The sequence below is a fragment of the Artibeus jamaicensis genome, unplaced genomic scaffold (assembly GCF_021234435.1).
Source record: "Artibeus jamaicensis isolate MK-2021 breed Jamaican fruit bat unplaced genomic scaffold, CSHL_Jam_final contig_467, whole genome shotgun sequence".
Lineage (NCBI taxonomy): Eukaryota > Metazoa > Chordata > Mammalia > Chiroptera > Phyllostomidae > Artibeus > Artibeus jamaicensis.
This window is the reverse complement of record NW_026521845.1, coordinates 8395506-8418063: the sequence shown is the minus strand read 5'-3', so window position 1 is coordinate 8418063 and position 22558 is coordinate 8395506. Positions and strand designations below refer to the sequence as shown.

Below are 22558 nucleotides of genomic sequence, written 5' to 3'. Positions count from 1 at the left end.
ATTGTTAAGGCAATAGTAATAATATTAGTAATAACAATCCTAAAGTATGGGGATGATCAGACCCTTCTGGGAGTATATAACCCCTTAAGTCTTTGAATTTCCAAGTACCCATCATTCCTGGATCTGTAAATATGTTTTTGTTCTCGAGTTAGCTTTTTATTGGGGCCCCCAAACTCACTGATTAGGAAGCTGGCTCTTAGGCGCCAACCTGAAAAAGAATCTGACTTTGTCAGTATTGGGAAAATATTTGTAATATTGTACAGTCAATAAATACATATACTGTAGACTTGGAGTCGCTTTAAAAAAATTTACCTGGGGAATTAAAAAAAAAAATTCTGGACGCACAATGTGAACTGGGTTTGGTTGAGTATTTGGACAAAGAAATCCCTGAACTGAGCAGAGAGATAAGCGCCTTGACTTGTGATAGATTAAGAGACCTGCGTTGGTGAGAACAAACCCGCCTGCGTCTGTCTGCGGGCTCCCCGAGTGAGGCCACATTTAGATGTCAGATTAACTGCAGCCTGATGCCGGGGCGGCTGTTTGTTTTACGAAACAGTCGCTAATGACATTAAACAGACGGAGGCCCTTCCAACAGGATTGTTCATTTGCGATAAACGGAGAGAAGCCCACCAGAGATTGGAAGAGAAAACTCAGGAGTGCTTCATTCCGAGGCTCTCCCAGCGTTCTATTGGCGGTGGCAGTTGATGGGAGTGAGTGAGACTCTAATTCAGAGCCCAGGGACGTTCGGAGCGGGAAGGCCGCAGAGAGTCAGTGGGAGTGTGATTGCTTTTTGTGACAAGTTTTCCAAGGGGGATTTCTCTCTTTCCTTCCTCCTTTCCCCCGGCCTCCCTCCCTTCTTCTTCTCATCCTTCCTCCTTCCTTTCTTTTCCTCTGAAGCTGTTTGTTTGCTCATTTTTCCTACCTCTGGAGCTCCAGCAGCCTGATGCTGGCACGAAGCATCAGCTGCTTTAGAAACACTGCTATCTCTTAGTTCAAGGAGACATCAGACATTTCCTTTTCCGTGTATTTGAATCCTGATGTGATTTAGGTCCAGTCATTTAACACTGAGAGAGCAGAACTGCGTCCTGAAGCTCTGAAGTCTTAATTGCAAATTCAGATAAGGATGAGACAGGCTCTCTCTCCAGACCAAAGGTATTTGCCAATACCTGAGATAGAAAGGTCCGTGGATTCTGTATTCACTCGTTTCGGCTTCGCCTCTGGATGTCTATTGAACTTTCAGTATTTTGCTTGAAAACAACCCAGAGTGCACCAGCATGGAGAGGTGGCATGTGGGTAACGACATCTCACGCAAGCCTGCCTTGCGTGTTCGTCACTTCGGTCCAGCTAAAAATTGAAACAGTGTTGTTGTTTTTCCGTTGTCAAAGGCCATGTCGCAGCCTGAAGCTTTTGTTTTATACACAAAGAAATATATTAATGAAAAGTGTTTTTAAGTGCTTATTACAGAGATGGGTTGTTTTGAAACACAGGCTTCTCACAACAGTTTTACACTCCATCGTGTGCCTTGAAAGACAGCCTAAGCAGCGGTTGTCAGCCCCCCGTCCAAAGGAGAGCTCGGCTGGGAATGAGCCATTTAGGCTGCCGCTCAAGCGGGACTAATCTAGAGTAGATATCTTATAAATAACCAGCAACGAAAAAACAAATCATTCCTCTCCCTACCAGAGCAGAGAGAATTACCGCTCAGGAGAAGGAAACCCTTAGGATGAAGATTTACAGTTTGAATTAGTGAGTGGTTCTGGAGCAGAGCAGCCCACCAAGTTGCAATGACAACCTTTAGGTAAAAGTTTGGAGACCGGTGGCGATACTTCATGGGGAGGTGGGGAGGGAGAGGGCTTCGAGAAAGCTGTTCTGTGCACATAAAGCCAAGATAGCATAGGACAAGTATTCCTTTTTTAACTGTTATTTACGTTGTCTTTATCTCATGCTTTAATTTCTTGGAATCAATACTGGCCTCTGTAGGTAGTTAGCTGCCAGTTTCCTGGCTTTGGAAATCTTACCCATAGTTCCCCTCTCTTGCCCCATCCCTGTTCAAGTGCCTGAAAGGAGCTCTATCTCCCTCTTTCTCAATTTCTTGGGGTGGAGAGGGGAGACTTTCTCAAGACCAATTCTGAGAGTGATAGCCGTCAGAGAAAAAGAACCTGATTTTCTTGATTCCAATAAGCACAGATGCTTCTTGTTCGAGCTCCTGCCATGTCCAGGTTGTGGTGATACGCAGATAAACAACTAGGAATGTGTCGTTGGTTAAAATCATCTCTAATCCCCCCCGCTCCAAATCATTCTCTTATTCTGGTAACAAGAAAGGGCCTATTTCCGGAATCTTTGAGTCTGCCTACCGTAACATACCATTCTGCTATCCTAGACTACAGAGGAAACCCCTATTTATGTATCACTTTTTTAGTAGTTCTGTCTTGATGGGGTTGCAGGAGAACAGATTTCATGAAATGCCAGAGCTTTGCATATTATTGCATCTTTGCCCACACACACCTGTAAGTTCAAGAAACCAGATGCGCCCTGTATTTTTCCAGTAGAAAATGAAAAGTACACGGTCTTCCTTAAGATCTGGCAGCAAGAAGTGAGGTTCATCTGGGCTGTACCAGAGTTGGCAATGTACCTTCCTCAGAGATCCGAGCCTCTTCGGGTTCCTGGGGCAAGTGTATCTTCTTAGATCCCTTGCAACCTGCAGTGGGGGATGGAGTCAGGAGGTGTCTCTGATTTGCTGCCCTTAGGGCCCCAGCATCCACTGGGTACAAGTACTCTAGAATCCTGGAAGTCAGCAGATGCAAATAGCCCCTGGCACATGAGAAGTTGAAAGGCTTTTCAAACATTATTGTTGCAAAGTAAATCCTTAGCATAAAATCGCATCCTGCTTCTTGCTGTCTGGGCCACTGGTCATTTACCCTAAAGAGGGGATTCTGTGCTATAAACATCTGTTCAGCATGTGATCTGAGAATCCGCTGAATCTGGAGAATATGCGTTGGGTGATGGACAGTGTCGGCTGAGTTAGAGGTCATTCTTCCCTGGTCTGTGGGAACTGCATGAGGTAAGTAAATATAAGTAAATATGGCTACAACTGAATTTGCTTTTCACCAACAATAGTATAATACGCTATTTTATATAATATAATAGAGAGATGCATGTATAATCAAGAGTTCAGGGTAAGAAATCCTGTATAAAAGACGCAAGATGCAATCACTTTGACAATTCATTTAGTTATTTATTTAATTACATGCTCCCTTTTCATAAAAATCATATGGTTTCCATGAGTTTGGGGTTTCTAAAATCCAGGGTTCTGGTCTCGATGGAATGAAGGCAAACCATGGTTTGATATTCCCAAATTATTTTCTGCTTTGAAGATAAGTCATTTATGTGCTACCTCTCTGAGTGAGATTTAATTTTTTTAAAAAAGCATAAGTTAGAAAGTTACAAAACATCCTAAATTTACTAGTTTACTTCTTTGAAAAAAAATAAAGTCCAACTTTATTAAGAATATTTTATCTCAAAAATAGAAGCGATAAGCACATGGATTACTTTCTAGTCCAGAAAAGTCCCCCTCTCCATTTGTGCACAGAATACCTGAAATAGATAAACAACAAAGATTTACTAGCCTTCCTCCATATCCTGACATAGTCTGCCTCTTTCAGGAGCCCTGGTTACATGTTAGCTGCTTTGATGTCCTTGTCAGCGCCTTGAATTATTTGTTGAATGAATGGATGGATGCTTTTCCCATCTGTGGAGTCGGTTCTCAATTATCCATTATAATGGCGCTGAAATCGGAAAGGAACATTTGAGAGTGAAATCCACAAATCACCAAGAAAGTTCCTGCGCACGGTTCCATTCCATGTTCCCCACCACCTCCCTTCCCCATCTCCTCCTGATTTAAATGTGGCAGAAATGGCTACACGCGACTTCTTTCTCTTTTTCCTCGGCCCTACCAACTTCGATAAGAGGGAATCGAATTCTAAGGTAGGGATTGAACAAGTATCCAAGTAGAGCCAAGAGTCTGAATGGTTCTCTCTGGATAATCACAGCGATATGTTAAGCCCAAATCCCTGGCCCTCTATAGAGTTCAGAGGATGATTTTTTTCTTTTCTTTTTTTTTTTTTTTTTGAGTTGTTGGTAAACTTGAACTAAGAGAACAGGAGGAAAGATTCCCCCAAAGGACATTAAACAATGAAAGCTGACTGTCACTTTTGTCAGGGACAAACACAGTCTAAATGTTCTAGGGAGTGTTTTCAGATACTGGGCTCATAAAAGTATGGGCTGTGTCCTTTTGTAAGGGGGAACCCCAAGCTAGAACTACCCTGCGTGAATCTGTGTATGCTCATGAGTTCCCACCCATGGCTACAACCCCTGGGGTCGGGGATGCAGGAAGGTTTGGGGTTCGAGAGGGCCTGCACCCAGTGTAAAGGAATAAGCTACGTCAAGGTCACATTCATTTTTGGCCTGTGTTTCAGAATATTTGGAAGGAAGGCATTTTTCGCCCTTCTCTTTCAAAATATCTAGCTGCTTTCCATTAAGTGACTTTTGAAACCTCAGTGGTTTGGGAAGAAAAAAAAAAGTGGCCGTAGAGCCGGCACGGTTTCCGACTAAAGGCCCGCGAGCCACAATGGGAGGCTAAGCAGGTGCCACACGGAGCCGGGGACTCCGAGCGGCATCACGGCTGAGCGGCGCAGGCCCAGGAGACCCAGTTTTATGGGGCGTGCGGCACCCCGGGGACTGATTTTATTCCTGTGCGGAGGGAAACACAGGCAGGCAGACGCTCAGCGCACGCTCAGCTTCTTCCTGCCCACTCCCCGCCCCCTCCCGCCGGTGATTTGTGAAAACCGGGTTTCTTATACTCTGATAGGAAGTCACGAGACATCACCTTTACTATCTCCAAAGAGCCTTTGTTTTTCTGCTAGAAAATTACCAGTGGCTTAAGTTTATTTAGATTATACCTACAGATGACGTTAAAGGACTACAGATGTGACTATAAGTATAAATATACTTTCATGCATTTGCACATCAGTTCTAAAATATGCAGAAAGCCCAAATGTATCTCTGGAGTTAATTTTTTGTTAAGATTTCATTTATTTATCTTTAGCGGGGAAGGGAAGGAGAGAGGGAGGGAACTGTCAATGTATGGTTGCCTCTTGTGCGTCCCCTGCTGGGAACTGGCCTGCAACCCAGGCATATGCCCTGACTGGGAATCGAACTGCGATCCTCTGGTTTGCAGGCCTGCGCTTAACCCACTGAGCTACACCAGCCAGGGCTGGAGTTAATTTTTTAATGGAACTTAGGGTTAAGAAGAAAGGAAATCTATAAGCAGTAGTAGAATGAGTTTGTTAAACTCCTCTACTGGTATTTCCTTTTACTTTTTCTTAAAGAAAAGTACCAATAATAGTTGATCTCGACTTTTACTATACCCGTTGATGGATTTCTTTTATCATGCCTCATATATACCAACCTTCTCTGATAATAAAGAGTCTGATATTATAGACCAGCCCAAAAGGTCTCTAAGCATTAATTGAAAGCATCCAATTAATTGAATTGACGTATCTTTGCAAAGAAGTAAGCACATCTGTATAAAAGCCAGTATGCAGTCTTAAATGCTTAACATGATACAGCAGTTGATGTATGCTCAGGGACTTCTAATGGTGCCATGGGGTGTGTGTGTGGGGGTAGGGGTGCCTGTGAGGTCCTTTGTCCTCAGTCACCCTTTGCTCATGCTTGTTGACCATACCTGTAGGTTACAAAGACCGCAAAGTCCAACATGTTACTTTTGTGAGTAGAAGTGAGACATCAACCTGGTACAAACCAGCCTCTTGCTTTTACTCTTACCTTTATTTCTTTGCAACCTGCAGGTGCAAGTACAATTTAGTGAGATGGCAGCCCCCCGATTTCCATCAGAACAGTCTGTTCTCTGTGACATTACACTTGCACTTTTTTCATTCTCCCAACAATCCAGTGGCACAGTTGGGATCATACACTCGTTTATGAGGAGAACAAACTGAAGCGCAGCCATGTTAAATAACTCGCCCAGAGCCAGACAGCCAAGAGGAGGCAGACATGGGGCCCTGGCATGAGTTCCAGAATTCGTTCTCTCGATCACCGTGCCATTGTGCTTCGGAAATACTGTGATATATGAAAGGCATACCTAAAGGAAGGCATGTGAGGGTCTGGATTAATTAGTAGTTCCCACGCCGCCCACCCCTGCTGGCCTGAGCTGGCCTGCGATTCGGCCCATTCTCGTCGTCATGCCCAGCGGCACTTTCCAAAGAGGACGGGACCTCTGGCAGTGTGTCCTGAAGCGCTTGCCAGAGGTAAAGAGAGGTGTGTTTCCCCTGTTTGCTTCGGGAAGGAAGCATACACAAAAGTAAAGAATTAGTTCTTGCCCGGCATTTTATCAACTTCGCTAAAAATCTTTTATTATTTTTCCCCAGAGGCAGGTGGGATGAATTGTTGCAAAGTGCCAGCCTGTTCAGTAAGAAATCTGCTCTCTCCTGTCTCAGATACACACCCGTGACTTCCAATGATAGAACCTTTCAGAAAGTGGAAATGAAATAGGACTGAAATTTCTTACGCAGAGAGCACGTGGGGAAAGGCAGGACTGCTGGCTCTCTCGTTATTGAAGCAAAGAGCCCATCTTGTGTTCTTATTTTTTTTAACCTGATTTTTGGAAGCTACTTGTAAACACAACACATGACACTTTTCTTCCTCAGTTTCACCATCTGTTAAATGGGAATCAGAGCCTTTCCAAGTGCTGGACCCTCGAGGGTTAAAAGGCGAAGCGCATTTGGAATGAGAATCTCTCTTTTCTTGCCCAGTGGCTGAGGGCTCCTCGAAGTCACCAAGCCACAGAGCAAAGATGATGGCCTTTACCATGTGGAGAGTGGATGACCAGATGGCAGAGCCCATTCTGCATAATGACTCTGACTCCGGCGGTTTGTCATTTATGGAGTAGCTGTCTAATCAGAGGCACGGCTGGCTGTCAGGGAGCTCTGCCACAGCATGGGGACGGCTTCTTCCAAAAAGGGGAAAAAAAAAAGGTTATCAGTTTCGTATTCTCCCACCTAATGTAACACACAGGCTAAAGCGCACGGTAACAAAGGCGATCCCACTGTCAATTTCATACATGTGGGTGTGGGGGAGGTTATCCTGGGAGGCCTTTTCTCGTGACCTCCTCTAGGAAGAGGCAGTGGCTGTTTTAGGGTCCCCTCGTGTCACCCAGCCCCTGGTGCTTAGGCAGGGAGGGAAGCATGGGCAGGATTAGGGGTGGATACAGGAACAGGAGAGAATCAAGGGAAGGGCTTTGCACAGCTGGGCTGCAGCTAAACATCCCCGCTCTGTATCCGTAGCTGCCTTTTCTACTAGAAATCATAGTCATCAAGAGACATTGGCAGGACCTCTCTCATTTCCAGAACTGAAACTTAAAGTAACCAGACACAACGAACGTGGTGATAATTCTAGAACCTCTAAGATTTCGCCCTTGTCTCTTTCACTGGAGCTAAAATTCCCATCATTCCTGGTTTCAGGGCCTTTTCTAACATGACAATGGCCTTGCTTGTCAAGCTCTCGCCGAAGTCAGAGTTCCCAAAGCATTTTGCTTGCTTCAGAGACGCACACCGCCCCATTTCCTCTTGGGCGCGTAAGGAGACTAAGAATAGCCTGTCCACTCCTCGGCACTGGGTACACTTTCAACCTGGCAAGGCCAAAATTCCCAGCTCCTGGGCGACAAATACACTTGTGTCTCTGAATAGCAATGAGGAAGATGGGTAAGCATTTTGAAAGGGTAGATGATGACAGCAGACTGTGAGACTAAATGAGATTTTATGTTCTTAGGAACCACTCGGTGTAGAATGATAAGAGTCTCCTCTGATGAGGGGACCTTGGCTTTTATGGTGGGAAGACAGTGAAGCGCAGAGCCTTCTCCTCAGGCATTCGCGTGAGAGCTTTTCCTCCTTCCTGGAAGCATCAGGAAAATGGATGATGCATCTCATTTGACTCAAGTGAGAGAGTTTAAATTGTTATAGCTTGGAGCTTAAACAAAAGTAAATAGCTTCTGTTAGTAAAGAACTGTATGTACAGTATGTTCTTCTCCAGGTGGAGGCCCGCAGCCTGTCAGCGGATCAGTGCGTGATGTTTGGTAGCTGCTGTGCCCGGGACAGTAGGCCATCGAAATTTACAGTAAAGGGTCAGCCCCTATGGCGCTTTTATTTTTTCAAGCCAAGTTGCTCAACCTAAAACAGTCTCTGAGTGACTGACACTTAAATGGGGTTAGATTGCCGAGCCGTAAGGTGAGAAAAATGCTTTGGGAACAGCTATTCATAATCAGAAAAGCCGGGAGATATTAAAAGAAGATCACACGCTATTACTGAATAACAGCTTTCTTAAGCCATGCTTTGAACACTGGAAGTAGAATATGCACTAAAAGAGAAGGAATAAAGGCAGTTTTCTTAGGAGGAGAAGGATGCCTACCACGCTGATGGGACATGGGATGTGGGCCCGGAGGTGGGCGAGCGGGCAGGCCAGCCCCCGGGAGATGAGCGGTTCTCCTCCAGAAGCGAGGCGGCAGCCAGGTTAGAAGCATCAGTGCCCTCTATTGTTCGCAGGAGAAATGCAGAACTGCCTGAGACAGGCTGGCATTTCTGCCTTGGAAACGGATTTCTCTGCAAATTGTGATGGATGGTAATCAGAAGAGGAAGGAAGGGCGAGAAGGAGGAAGAGAGGGAGGGAGGGAGGAAGGAAAGGAGGAGGGGAGAAACTGATTTGTGGTCACCTCTGTTTATTTGCGTAAATAACTAGCTATTGCCCAAAGGTTTAAAACACGAAATGTGTTGCATATGTTTTCTTTTACCCAGCTATTTGAATATATTAACTTAAGAATTGCTCCTTGGAAGAGGTGCAATTTGAATTTAGGAAGGATGAAGACAGAGTTAGTAGCAGAACGGTGTGTAAACCTCTGTTTGCCCATCAGTGGTTAACTTTGCTAGTGTCTAGTCTTCTAGACACTATCTCCTTCACACAGCATTGTATTTCTCAGCAGTGATTTTTATCTGCTGTCAACATGGGAAATACAGGCCCTGGAAACTTTTTTAAAAACTAAAAGAATATTCAAGTGAACGTTGCTCCGCTATGTGTTTTACTAAATTAAAGATTACTGCAGGAACGACAACTTCATTCAAGTGGATCCTCTGGAATTACATCTAACAGCTGCTGCAAACAGCTGACAATATTGAAGCCCATTCTGGTGTCCAGAGTGCAAGGATCCAACCTGGGGCTCCCCGCCCAGGGTTACGAAGAACACATTGTGTTCCTTTGGACCCATAGTCCCCAAGGTACTGGTTGCCAAACCCTGGGCTTTCTAATCGTTCTGTATCCAGTGAGGGATCCAGGAAGTCTAAATCCAGCCAGCGAAATGCAGACCAGCTTAGCAGAAGCAGCTTTAACAGGTGCCATCGGCAGGGTCTCAGGGAACCTGAGAGACATACAAACAATGGGGACCGCCCATCAGCCTCATCTGTTTGCCAGGGTTTGCAGGGTGGCACCGGCCACAGAGCAGCAGTTGGCCATGGAGGCTGGTTAACGGCTCCGTAAGTGATGGCACAGCAGTGCCAAAAACTATTTAGACACCTTAGCTGTGCAGGGGCCCCTGCACACAGATTTCTGCTAGACGTCTTGTGGTACAGGGCCAGAAACAAGAATAACTGCAATAAAGAGCATGTACCTGCTCAGACTTGGAAGGGACAGAGGGTAGACTCGATTGGAGCAGGTGCCTGCTTATTTTGAAAAGAGGCAGCTGAAGAGTGCCCCCACACACAGGTGGCCATCGCAGGGTGGGTCTGTGCACCCCCGTCGTTGTCTGCACCACGCTCACGTTCCTCGTCCATGACCGTTTCCAGTGCACGAGGCCCACTTCCTTCACAGGAGACCTCGCTCTCCTTGCTGGGCTCTGAATTACCTGCCTTAATGCTAACACTCGATTCAAGTGAGCTTGAGAAGTTGACTGGCCCTGCTGCACCCTTCCAAATTCTGCCACTTAATAAATACAGGGGTGATTTGCATTCCCCATAAAGAATATGAAACGGTGAATTGACATAAAATTCACCAACTTACACATGGACCCTGATCAAGTCCTAGAGAAAAACTCAGAGGCTCCTGTGTGTTTAGATAGAGCATGGTGCAGAAGAAACGTGGAAAACCCACATTAGGTGGAAACCAGCCTACGTGAATAGTTCTATTTGTATTCAGACTCTTCGTTTGGTGCTGATAGACATACAGACAGACATGGGGCCGCATTTTAAATATTTGAAATTACTAGGGAAGTGTTTGCTTCTGCAATTGGGAAAACATTTGACTATTTTGTATGTCTTCCTATTCTGCCAATTCTGGATTTAAAGAATGAGTTTGCAGTCAGAGTAGGGTAGGCGGCCATTCTGCTGTCACAGAGCGTTCATTTCTTTCCTGTCTGGGTAAGGAGGATTTAAAAACGCGCTATTTGTAACCCGTTAGAGCAGGCCTTGATCAAGGCTGTACCCTGGCAGGTGAGCTGAGAGCTCCCGCTTTAGGGTAGATTCCAGCTTTATTCTCTGTTTCAAAAAGTCTCTTCTCTTCTAAACTGAATTAGCCAATCAATAATTATATCCCAAGGTGGTCTTGACAGAGCATGTACACTTAAGATTTTTATTTTAAGAGTAATGCCTCTATTTCAGCAGTATTAAATATTTGCAATGAGTGTTATGAACATCATAGAATGATTTTTTAATTGATTCGAGACAGAAAGATTTGTTGTTCCGCTTGTTTATGCATTCATCGGTTGATTCTTGTGTGTGCCCTGACTAGGGATCAAACCCAGAAACCTGGCGTATTGAGACAATGTTCTAACCAACTGAGCTACCCGGCCAGGCCACAGAGTTGATGTTATACAATCCCCTTTCTAGTTCAGTAGCAGGAAACAAGCAAAACAGAGTTGATGGATCAGGCAGCATTAGACCCAAAATAAGAGTGAAAATTTATTACATTCTACTCATTAGTCACGTTTTGTGATCTTTGCGTTTCTTAAATTGTTCCACATGCTATCTTGAACAGCTAATTGGCCAGCTTTTAGAACTGGTTTTCGGGGCCAGTTTTTGTTTACACAGCATCTGACAGCTCTCTAAGATCTCCAGGTTAGGGGTGGAGAGTCAGTGTGTATTGTTATTCTTCCCTTGCTAATTCACCCCAGGCCCAATGTCAGCTACAGAACGTAAATAAATGCTACCATGTTCCTAGTGATAGGTTTAAACTTTAATACAACTGTGTACATTTTCAGATGTGGTACCGTTCCAGTTCTATTATCAGGCAAGAAGGAAACACTATAAAAATTAAGAACTTTATGCAAAGCATTCTTTTTAAAAGTTGGCTCAAAGTGTCAACTTCTGCAGTTGGGAATTGTGTGGGTACCAAACTAGAATGTAAAACACTGTCCACGTGAAATACAGGGTTTGCCAACTGGAGCATTTTGCCTACAAGTATCAATGTTTTTTCGGTTTGGTGTTACTTTTCTTTTCTTCAGCCTTACCCTGGGCCTGTCTTAGGTTCCTGTCACCCAGGAAAAGCATCTGTCACCGCAGCCTCTGGCGACAAAATTCCTGGGGTCATATCCTGGTTCTGTCGCTTACCTGCTGGGTTGTCTTGACTCAGTTAATGCCTACATTTCATTTTTACCTTCTTTTTATTTCCTCATAAAACGGAAGCATAACATCCACTTATATATATTATTTATATTAAATTAGATAATTGCACAATAAAAGAAGGCATCAAACTTTTTTTGACCTGGAAAAAATTATACATATAATATATAATGTCAAATATAATACAAATATATATACATTTGTATTATATAATGTATATTACAAATATATAGTATATATAAGCTTCATTTTGTATGATATATAATATATTATATATAATGTAATATAATACAAATATATAATACAATATATAGTACAATATAATACAAATTATATAAATATTATATATATCACACAGTAAAGTGCTTCAGCCATAGTATGTACTAAACAGATATTTTCCATTTTTTTACAAAAAACTTTACATGAAAACCTATTTTAAACCCTACCTTAAGTACTAGTACCACCGTATATTTATAGACTGCTTTATAATTTACAGAATGAGTTTAATACACAGGCAGTTGCTGTATCAGGAAGACTGGAATATAAATATAAATCTCCATAATACAATTAAAAAATCCTAACCACTCTTTATTGAGTTTGTCCTTTACAGACGAAGAGACTAAGTACAGAGAGATTAAGTGGCTTCCTGAAGGACGAGCCCCGAGTAAGGGGCCGAGCTGACTTGGAAACTTCGCAACTCCCTAACCTACAGACGGTGTAGCCTGCGTGACTAATTTAGTGAAATATTGGATGGCAGAAAAGCTGGGGGAGAAAGCCCAGCCCTCAGCTCCAGGAGTAAAGATCCCTGTGCTAAGCAGTGTCTAGAATGGAGCAGTTACTGGAAAAATAAATCTTAAACAAATGAAAGAAGGAAAAGCAACAATTCAATGGAAGGGAAAATTCAGAGAGTAATAGCTTCTTAAAGATTTCTTTTATCCTCACCTGAGGATATTTTATAATTGCCTTTTAGAGAGAGGGGAAGAGAGAGAGAAACGTTGGTGTGAGAGAGAAGCATTGATTGGTCACCTCCCGTTTGCGCCCCACAGTGGGGATCAAACCCACGACCTAGGCAGAGAGTAATATTTTTAACAGACACATCTCTGAATGGCATCTGGTGATACAAGGAAAATTAAGGCCCAGTGCTGAGTCCTCTGCTGGCTCAGCCAATGCTTTCATGAGGAGCTTGAGACTCCCTCTTTGACCCCAGGAAAGTAGGCTGCGCACTTTGGTAACTGGAGCAGAACCATGGACGTTGGCTAACATGGAGCCCAGATGAAAAGCTGCTCAGACAGCGACAGAGAAATAAACTGGTCTGGTCTCACCTGGAGAGCGAAACAAATGGGTACCAGAGAAAACCCAGTCAAGTGACATCATGAAGGCTGACGGAGCTCCGAGGCAGCGCGCCAGCAGCATTGCTAGAACAGATGGAACATGGGACGTATTTGTAGCCAAAAAGAGACGCCTCGTAGGTAACACAGTGTGCATTGCCAGGAGTAAAGATGGTGAGATGTGGGGATAACCTCTATAAGTCCTGTAGGTGTGCATTTCTTCAACTCAGTTACTTTTTGTATTAGTGCATATTTTGAAAGTCTTCAGCTAACCTCTGTGGATTTCCAACATTGTCGAACGATCGCTTTCAGGAGTGTGTTGACAGGTGTGTGTATGCCTGTGGGTGTGTGTACCCAAGTGTGCAGGACTAGACTCCCATGAGATCCACGATTTGATGGAAACATCCAATGAGTTATTCTCTGAATGTTGTGCAGTCGATGTTCCCTTTCTAAAGAAGGGATGTGGGCTCGTGTGTAAATATTTTGTTCAGCGCCTACTGCAGTGCTAACAACAATGTGATAAATGCTTGCCAAACATAGTAGAAATAAATGCACTGACTGGATGCCTTGAAGGTTGGCATTCTACACGGCCGCTTGTACAGGCACAAAGTAAAAGACACTCTAGCAGGCAAAGCATCCCTCACTCCCTCCTGGTTCCTTGTCCCCCGCAGACGGATCTCTTTAGCTTCGTTCTGGTGAAGCACTTAACTCCTTCAAACCTTCCCATCCGTGCCTTGGGTAAAAAGAGGGAGGCAGCGAATAAATGATCAGAACCACCCCCCCATGGAGCATCAGTTCAGAGCAACTGCAGGACAGGCAGGTATGGTCTCCAACAGCGGGAAATGGCAGAGAGCACAGCCGCATCTCCGGAGGCAGGTTAGAATGGTTTCTGCTAGTTCCCCACTGTGGAAGCCGGAGTCCGTTATGAAGGCCCCATTCCCTAATTAGTGAGACTGGGATATTATTAAGCTCATTGTGGGGCTTGGATGAGCTAAATTAAGGAAATCACTCAGCCCAGTCCTAGCACACTGGAAACTTGCAACATCGAACCAGGGACCGAGGTGACGTGACAGTGAGGTGGACTCTCTGTGGCTAACAGCTTGCGCGGCAAACTCTTACACGGAATCAAGCCAAGCTCTGTATCTGGTTTATGTTTCCGAGACTCGGATTTCCTGAAAATATGCTTTCAGTTTTTAGAAAACATAAACCCTCTGTCTAAATGTAGTTACCCTGAAGACTGTATTTTTAGTCTGAAAGATTGAATTCTATGCCATAACTAGAAAAAAAATGGTGCTGTTACTGAGGTATTTAGTCCAGGGTGCTCTCCATGATACTGAGGGTCGCGGTGATGCTGGTGTGTTGTCCTGTGGCAGCCACCTTGGGACACACCCACCCCTGGTAGCCAGTGACTAGACTGTGCCTGTGTGGTGACTTCCATTTTCTACTCACCAGCTCTTCTCAGACCCAGCCAGTATGGCCCAGGGGTAGATTTTCACTGTGTGCTTCTGGTACAGCGTCCTGTCTTCTTGGGTTTCAGCGCGCACCTTCTATACAAAGACACATAGTATAGCTGGCAGCCTGGTCCTGTTGGTCTCTAATGACTCTCAGGGTCGAGACCATGACTTTGACAAAAGGAGAGATCCAGTCCATTAAGCAGATACACTAGAGGTCCCAAAGCTCGTTGGAGTTGAGGATTCAGTCTTTACACACTGAAGCAGAGTGGAAGCACACGGCACCGCCCATTCAGTGCCGCACTCATTTAGCGTGTACCAGGAAAGGCAGAGCCCTCTTTTTTGGGAGGTTAAAATCGCAAACTCTTCACGTGTGTGTTTTATGAGCTGGGAAAGTCCGACACCAGAGGGCGATGTGAATACAACATTTTAACTAGTTTTGATTTACAGTTGATTTTTGCCTTGTAAACAAAACAAGTGTGTGTTGTGTTCATAACCATTCAGTTTCCTTCTTAAGAATTTTTTTCCCCTAGGAACTGACACTTTTTTTCACTCTGTCCGTCCCTACTTTTGCATTTTTCGAAGAACTGAAAGATTAAGAAATTATTTATTTCTTTAACGGGTATTTATTGAGTACTTACTATATGCGAGGTGCCATATTGATGACGTGGAGGGAGGAAGTACAGCAATGGGTGAAGGGTCATTAACAAAATATTTATGGGTCAACGGCTGTAAAGAAGCTTTCTGATAGGTACTATTACGATGAACTGGGGCGCTCCTGCCCTCACGGACCTTACAGTTCATTGAAAAAACAGAATCCTATGCGGCTCTTCTTATCATTAGAGGCTCTCGGACTTACCCCCCAACCTTCCTCCACCAAAGAGCTTTTAACGTTCTAGTAATGGCTTCTCTGTTTAGACAATGTTCGGTTTTTATATCCAATGTGGTTCTATCACGTTGGACAGTCTCCTTCCAGGACAGTTTGCGAAAGAAGAGAGAAGACATAGGGTAGGGGCTGCGATAACTTATGGCCAGTGACATTTCAGAATCAAGTTCTTGAGCAGTTAACAAAAAAAAAGCATCAAGTGAATATTAACACTTTCAATTCTGCCCAACAAAAGAGTTAAGTTCAGAAGGTGGAAAAACTAAAAAATGTCAGTATGTATAAAATCCCAGACTGATAAATGTGACATGGTAAGTTCAAAGCCACTGCAGTAAATGTCAGGTTTAATACAGAGCACCTCCTCCTACCAATGAACTCCAAGAGAGTGAGATAGCATAGATAAAAATGTGAGCCCTTTAAGTTCTTGATCATTTTTAGTTACGCTGTTGGCTATACAGAAAGGTGTGTGTAAGGTATTATTTTCCTACAAGCATTGAGGGCAGGGTTATTATTTCTTTTTTCTTTTTGATAGCACATTTCTTTGCAGGCTTAGAAGTCTCTGTGGTCCAAAACTGAACAAAAAAGATCTCCCCTTGTGCTTGCTTTTTTTTTTGGGGGGGGGGCAAGCTGATGAAGCTGTATAGAAATGTAGATGTAATATAGAGACTGGCAAACAGGGAGCTGATACCTCTCTCTTCCCTTATCCATGCTCCCTTGGGGGAAAAAAATAAATGCTCCAGTTTTGCTGTGTATGTACATCTCTTGTGTAAGGGCATTTAATTAACCACAAGTTACAACAAAGACTTTTGAAAGGAAAATACAGTGGTGGTGCCCAAGCCTTTATTTCTTATTTGGCACACAGCTACCTTTTTAACTCCCTTATCAAGGGCTGCATGAACTGCCCAGACAAAATTGGGAGCGACGCCACACTGTTTGACAAATAGATTTTTTGTAAACTGATTTAGCCTTTTCATTGTTTGCATTTCATTATATAGCAGCCTCCCTGTCACAAAATCGGTATTCATTCAAAACAGAGAATTTAGAGATAGGACTGTAGCCAGATAAAACATATTGCACAGGTCAGGCCTATTAAACGTAGAAGAATGGCAAGTCAGTGATTCGAGGGGCTGCTCTTCAGCAAGGAAGGGGCTAGTGGTCTGGAGGTCAGGAGCCAGGCTCAGGACTGGAGACGCGGCTGTGGCCACATTTACAAGTCCGTCTCCAGGGAAAATGGTGAAGAATAGAGGCATCGGGCTGCACAGACTCTAGACAAGAGGTATGTGTGTAATTTGCATCTTAAACCTCCTGCTGCTGAGGAGGATGAGGTAAGGAGATAGATATAAATATATAGATATAGATACCTATATCTATATATGTACATATTAAAATTTTTTATTGATTTCAGAGAGAGGCCAGGGACCACACCCACAACCCTGGCATACTGGGACAAGGCTCTACCTAATTACCCTGCCAGGGTTGAGGATTTTAAATTCAGCTGTGTCTTGCTTTGTTCTGGAATAATGGCTTATCCAAGTTTGGGGTTCCCTGGCCTATAGGGACATTCACTTTGGAAAGAGGTTGACTATTAGGCCTGCTGTGCGGACCAGTGGGTCTCCAACTTGAGCGTGCACTAAAATTTCCTGCACTGTTTGATAAAATCGGGGTTTCTTTACCCTCGGGGTTTCTCAAGGCAGGGACTGAGGATGCACTCTGAACAGTTTGCAGGTAACACCTGAAGCTTCTCTTGGACAACCGCTGTGGTAGACACTCTGCTAGAAAACCATACATTTGCATTTCAAAGGACTGACCAGTTAAACCCACTGAGGAAGAGCCCCAGGCAGCTGTGTCACTTAACCTCTAGTTGAAAGGCCCCAAGATCACCCAGGACAGTTAGGTACAGGGATCCTCTTTGCTAAGTGCTATTTAAAAAAATGAAGCTGCAATTGTATGACATCTTATTCTTGCCTCTTTAGGAATCCCTGCCTACTTCCCACAGCCAGGCAGCTGTTTAGTTCAGGTTAATGAGTCTTTAGAGATCATCTTTTGTGCAATTGTCCTAAGAGCTGGGATTAGTTACAAAGATGAGCAGGACGCTGTTTTATTTTCAAGAAGCTTATAGTCATGGGGGAGCCGGACAAATGGAGGGAAGATTTCAACAGCATTTGGCTAATGGTGGTGATAGTGGAATGCTGGTCGCACTGTTCTATAGGACACTTCTTCTGAACCCCCAGCGTGGACTCAGTATTAGAGGTCAGTAGAATTTTGCTAAAAGGAAGAAACAGAGAAAAGCAGAAAGAAGTGAAGTATGGACATGTGTGTTCAGGACTCTGGCAGGAGTTTGAAAGTTTTGGAATTTTTTTAAAAGATTTTATTGATTCATCTTTAGAGGGGGGAGGGAAGGAAAGGAGAGAGGGAGAGAAACATCAATGTATGGTTGCCTCTTGTGCATTCCCTACTGGGACCTGGCCCGCAACCCAGGCATGTGCCCTGACTGGGAATCAAACTGCAATCCCTTGGTTCGCAGGCCCGTGCTCCATCCACTGAACTACACCAGCCAGGCCAGAACTTTTAACATACAAGCAAGTCATTGTTTTTTCTAGTGTCTCCATGAGTACTTTGCCTCCTGCTCAGTCCACTCCCCCCACCCTAGATATTACTGACTATTATCATCTATTAGAAAAATTGTCCTCGTTCATTATAAAGCCATTCAAACAATGCCTAGGAACATAAGGAAGAAAATGAAAAGCAACTCAGTTCTATCGTTTATGATACCATGTGCTCTTTTGTCCAACCATTTCACAACTGTGTTTATTCCCAAGCACAGGGTGGGAACATACTTTTAAATTCTACTCAGCACCTCAGTGATCAGCACTTCGGGGCTTCACCTACACGCTCGGGAACATGGCACATATTTTAGTTAAATTTCCTAAACCGAGAGGTCCATGACAATTTGGCTTCTCAGCGCGACATCACACAAGAGCTGAGGGCCACGGATGCTTCTCCGTTGCCTGTGAGCCACCCCCTCCCCAAAGCTGGATTTCCCCCCTTTTTCTCTCTTTCTCAAAGTCGGCTGCGGTGGGTTGTTTCTAGGGCTTTTCCCCAAAATACCACAGTGCGACTCCACCCTCAGAGATGCTGCCTCAGCGGGTTTGGGTGACCCCCAGGCTTCCGTAGTTCTCAGAAGTCCCCCAGTGATCGTAACAGGGAGCCAGGTGATCTCATTCTGGGATCCGTGCTGGGCTTTGAGGTATTCACATGATTCCCACAGCAACAACCAAAAACTGTGTCTTATTGGGGAGACAGTCAGGGGAAGGGTAGAAGCCATTTGCCTTTAGTGCCTTGGCAGGTCGCATGGGCCACTAACATTCCTGCAGGTCAGAACTAGTTATTATGAGCTCTCTGTAAGAATACGCTTTCCTTACATTTGCATACCTCACGTGGGCGTGTGTTGCCAGGACCTCGTTTGTGGTCCCTACATCCTTGTGAAATAAGCGCACAGGTATGTCTTCCCTTTTGTTAATTACCGTTCTTAACAGATGCTGCCAGGGAGGCAAAGCGATTCAGGTAGTGGCCCTGGAGCTGCAGAACCAGGGTCAAAACGTGGTCGCCCAACCTCCACATTTGTGCATTGACTGGCACTTCCTGCGTGTGGTTCAGTAACAGGCACATAATGATCTCAGGCCCCGTGCTAAGCAGTGTGCAGTGATTCTCAAATATCAAAGTTGGCAGCTTATTGAATACCCCCCCCCCGGGGGGGAGATTTTAAAATCCTGATGCCAGAAATTATACCTGCATTGGCCAAGACGTGGCCTGGGGAATCAGGAATTTTCAAAGGCGGAGACCACTTACAGGTAGACCATTTCATTCAGTTCTCTTAACAATAGTGCGAGGTTAGCACCATTACAAGAACAAGGAAACTGGAACCAGGAAGAGTTTACTCCACCAGTCACCGGGTGAACTCGATTCAGAACAAGGAGCAAACCCCCTGAGGCTCTTCTCCGAGCCTTGCTGGTCTCTCCTGACTTCAGGATTTTTTTTTTTTAATTTAAACCTTGAAGCATAAAGCGATGAGTGAAACAAGTCAGCACAGTCTAACTTAAGAAAAAGAACAGAATTTCAAGTTTTCTAAAAGTTCGGGGGTCATGTTCCTCCTTGTGATTTAGCTATGGTCATCACAAGCAGTTTGTTTGATTTTATATTTTTGGCTTATTCCATGGTACAGCTTTATTCCTAACACTCAGTGCATTGCAACATAAAGTTTAAAAAACCTGGAGGCCAAGAAGTGAATGACAACGTGATTTCTGAGTTCCTTGTTATGACAGAGGTTCTTTGTTCTGATGGTGAAAGCGGTAGCATTTTAGAGCAAAAAAGGAAAGATAGGGCTCCTCCCGCCCAGTGCTTCTCACAGGTCAGTGTGTCTTGGAATCACTTTGCAGTCTGGTGGAAACACAGATTGCAGGGTCCCATCCTCCAGAGGTGTCTGATTCAGTGAGGCTAGGGTAGGGCCTGAGAATGTGCATTTCTAACCAGTTTCCAGTTGCTACAGATCCTGCTAGTCTGGGAAATACACCCTGACCAGTGCAGTGAGAACCACTGCCCTGGTCCAATCCCATTTTTCACTAAAGCCCAGTGAGACAAAGCACTACGTTCTAGGTCACAAGGTCACAGATGATGGAGAAGAACCATTGTTCCTGGTTTGTTCTTTCTGCCACATTTCACTTTTCTGGGCAAGATGAAGGAACTTCAGAAATGTTTTTTTTTCCCCCTACCCTAGAATTCAGCTTGACCTTAGCCAGGGAGTATAACTATTGGTATTAAGATGCTCTTGAGCCTCTTAGAAGCACCCAATTGTGGATGAAATGCTCAGTTGAGAAAGGTTCCTCTCTAATATGCTGTGGACCACCACCTAGGACTTGCCCTTTTACTAGTCTCTTTCTGAAGAAGAGATGAGCATCATGGCCCAGAAAATCAAGCTCTTAAGTAAATCATTCCGTGACCTGAGACCACTCAGGGCCACCTAAGTGGTCACGGGTTCATTTACAAATATAACCTTTTAAGTATTCCATACTAGCAAGCAGTTGTTCTAGAGGTTCCATCGCAGATGGCGGATGGGAGGAGGCAGGGTTTCGTCCTCACTGCGTAACAAGATGAAACGTGTAGTCAGCACCGTCTTTTCAGAAGGAAGGGATTCAGCAGTGACGACACTCCTTTCCTCATTGGTCAAGAGGCAGTTTGGTTTAGTGAGCAGCTAGTTGTGAAGAAGTGAGTGTGCCAGCCCCATTAAAATACTGGCAAGATTTCAGCAAAGGAATAGGGAAACTAATTTGCTATGAAATCTGGCAACATGAATGTCAGAATTTTCCCCCCAAACCAGCAATTTCTTGGGCAACATTTATCAAGAGCCTTGGATACTCAGATGACAGTATCAGGCATGGCCCGGGTGACTACAGGCCTTCAAGGTGCTTCCTGCGTGGAGAGCACAGAGACCCAGTTCAACACACCTTGATACAAATGCAAGCCAGGTAGACCAGTTGGTGCAAAGCATTATGGGACTCAGGAGGGAGAGCGTTCGATGGCACCTGGGGACCCCGGGAGGAGGTCCACCGTGGAGGAGACGTTTCAGCCAGCCTGGAAACCCAGCCAGTTCTGTCCATGCTGTGGGAAATTGTAGCCAGGAGTACAAGGAAAGGAACCCTGTCTTTGCCTTGCCTTGTGGTTTATTTATAAAATGTGACTTTCTTCCCCCCACCCCCAGTAAAAGCCTGTGAATTAAGTCTGGTAAAAATAAACAAAATGTTTACATTTACATTCTGTACATCTCAAAATATTGATAGGGATTGAATAATTGAATAGGACTAACTGCTCAATCGATGGAAATGAGGCCACTCGTGGGGCCAAACCAGAAAGCTCTACCCACAGAAAGAGCCCATTACAGCTAATATTGTCTCATTTAATCATATTTGCTAATAGAGAAAAAAGTTGTGGCCATATATCTTTCTAAGATCTTCTTAGCAATGATACACGAGGCCCAAGAGCCCCTGGCACTGCGCAACTCCTACTGCATTCTGGAAAGAGGAGAAAGACGGACTAGGATGATTTGAAAGAACACTGGAGTTTATAAAGCTGTTGTATGAGTCAATCACATTTTTGGGATTTTCTTCTTCTGTTTTAATAGGGAAATTTTAGAAAATTTCCAGGACAATAGGGTGGCTTTTAAATTTAATTAAAAATTGTAAAACTGTTAGCATTGCTTCTGTTCTAATGAAGAATGGTTTTGTGCCTCTTCAGGTCTCTTAGTTCCTTGGCTTAGCTGTTTGAGAATTAGAGGATGTTACATCGCTGTGACACTTGGGGAAAAGAAACTGATCGATGGGGTGTTAAACCAAACCTTTCTGAGTGAAATCAATGACAGAGAAGGGAGATTGAGACCTCAGGCTTCCGTTTTGTAGTCCAAGTTCTCACATGGATGTGTGTCTCCCAGGAAACTCACACAGGGTCTGATTCAAAGCCGGCCTCCCAAAGGTGGACATTTCCTGAGAGAGAAAGGAAGGGTAGGGGGTATCATTGTTAGAGGCAGTTTTATTCCAGTTTCCTAAAGCAGAACAATTTTTGGTGCTTTTCTGAGCTCCTTGAATGTCTTTTAAAGAGGATGCAAAAAGATTTGTGGGAAACAGCTGGAGATTGGGAGTGCAGAAGATGAAGAATTTAAAAAACAGGAAATTCAGGTCCTGACTTTGCAGTATAACAACGTACGGTCTTTGGGCCATACAACACTTTTTGAACCTCAGTTTTGCCATCTGTGAAATGGCATTGATAAAAATATTGCTTCTGTTTGCCCTGCAGTGTTGCTGTGAGAGCAAAAGATACATATACGAACCTGCTTTGTTAATGTTATTTCAAAAATATTAGATATTCTATGTATTCATGATAATGAAAAGTTTCTAAATAGTAAGCTTTTTTACCTGGCTGTATTTTAAAAATCTACAGTTTGAACACTCTTACTCATTTGACACATTCTACCTCTTTATTTAGAATTCTGGTTTATTGAAGGATGACTTAATTCGCTTCTTTCCTCACGAATGAAAATATTCTTTGATTTACTCAATGCTCTATTTCAAGTGGTAACTGAATGCTAGAAAATAATAGGGCCTTCCATTCTGTTCTTTGCTTTTCTGTAGCCCCAGGTTTGGTGGGAGGAAGCTCGGGGTACAGATGGCTGTGCCCTTG

The 22558-nt window shown here is 44.1% G+C and overlaps 1 protein-coding gene across 13 annotated transcripts in view; it reads left to right on the top strand.

Moving 5' to 3' along the window:
- ESRRG (estrogen related receptor gamma) overlaps positions 1 to 22558 on the top strand; it is a 507715-nt gene that overhangs the window by 287525 nt on the left and 197632 nt on the right. The window contains exon 1 of one of the 13 annotated variants that reach the window (XM_053667350.1): positions 368 to 710. The exons of the other annotated variants lie outside the window; for them this stretch is intronic. The gene's annotated coding sequence lies outside the window, so the exon portion shown is untranslated. Of the gene's footprint in view, positions 1 to 367; positions 711 to 22558 lie in introns of those variants that run through there. 13 annotated transcript variants of the gene reach the window in all.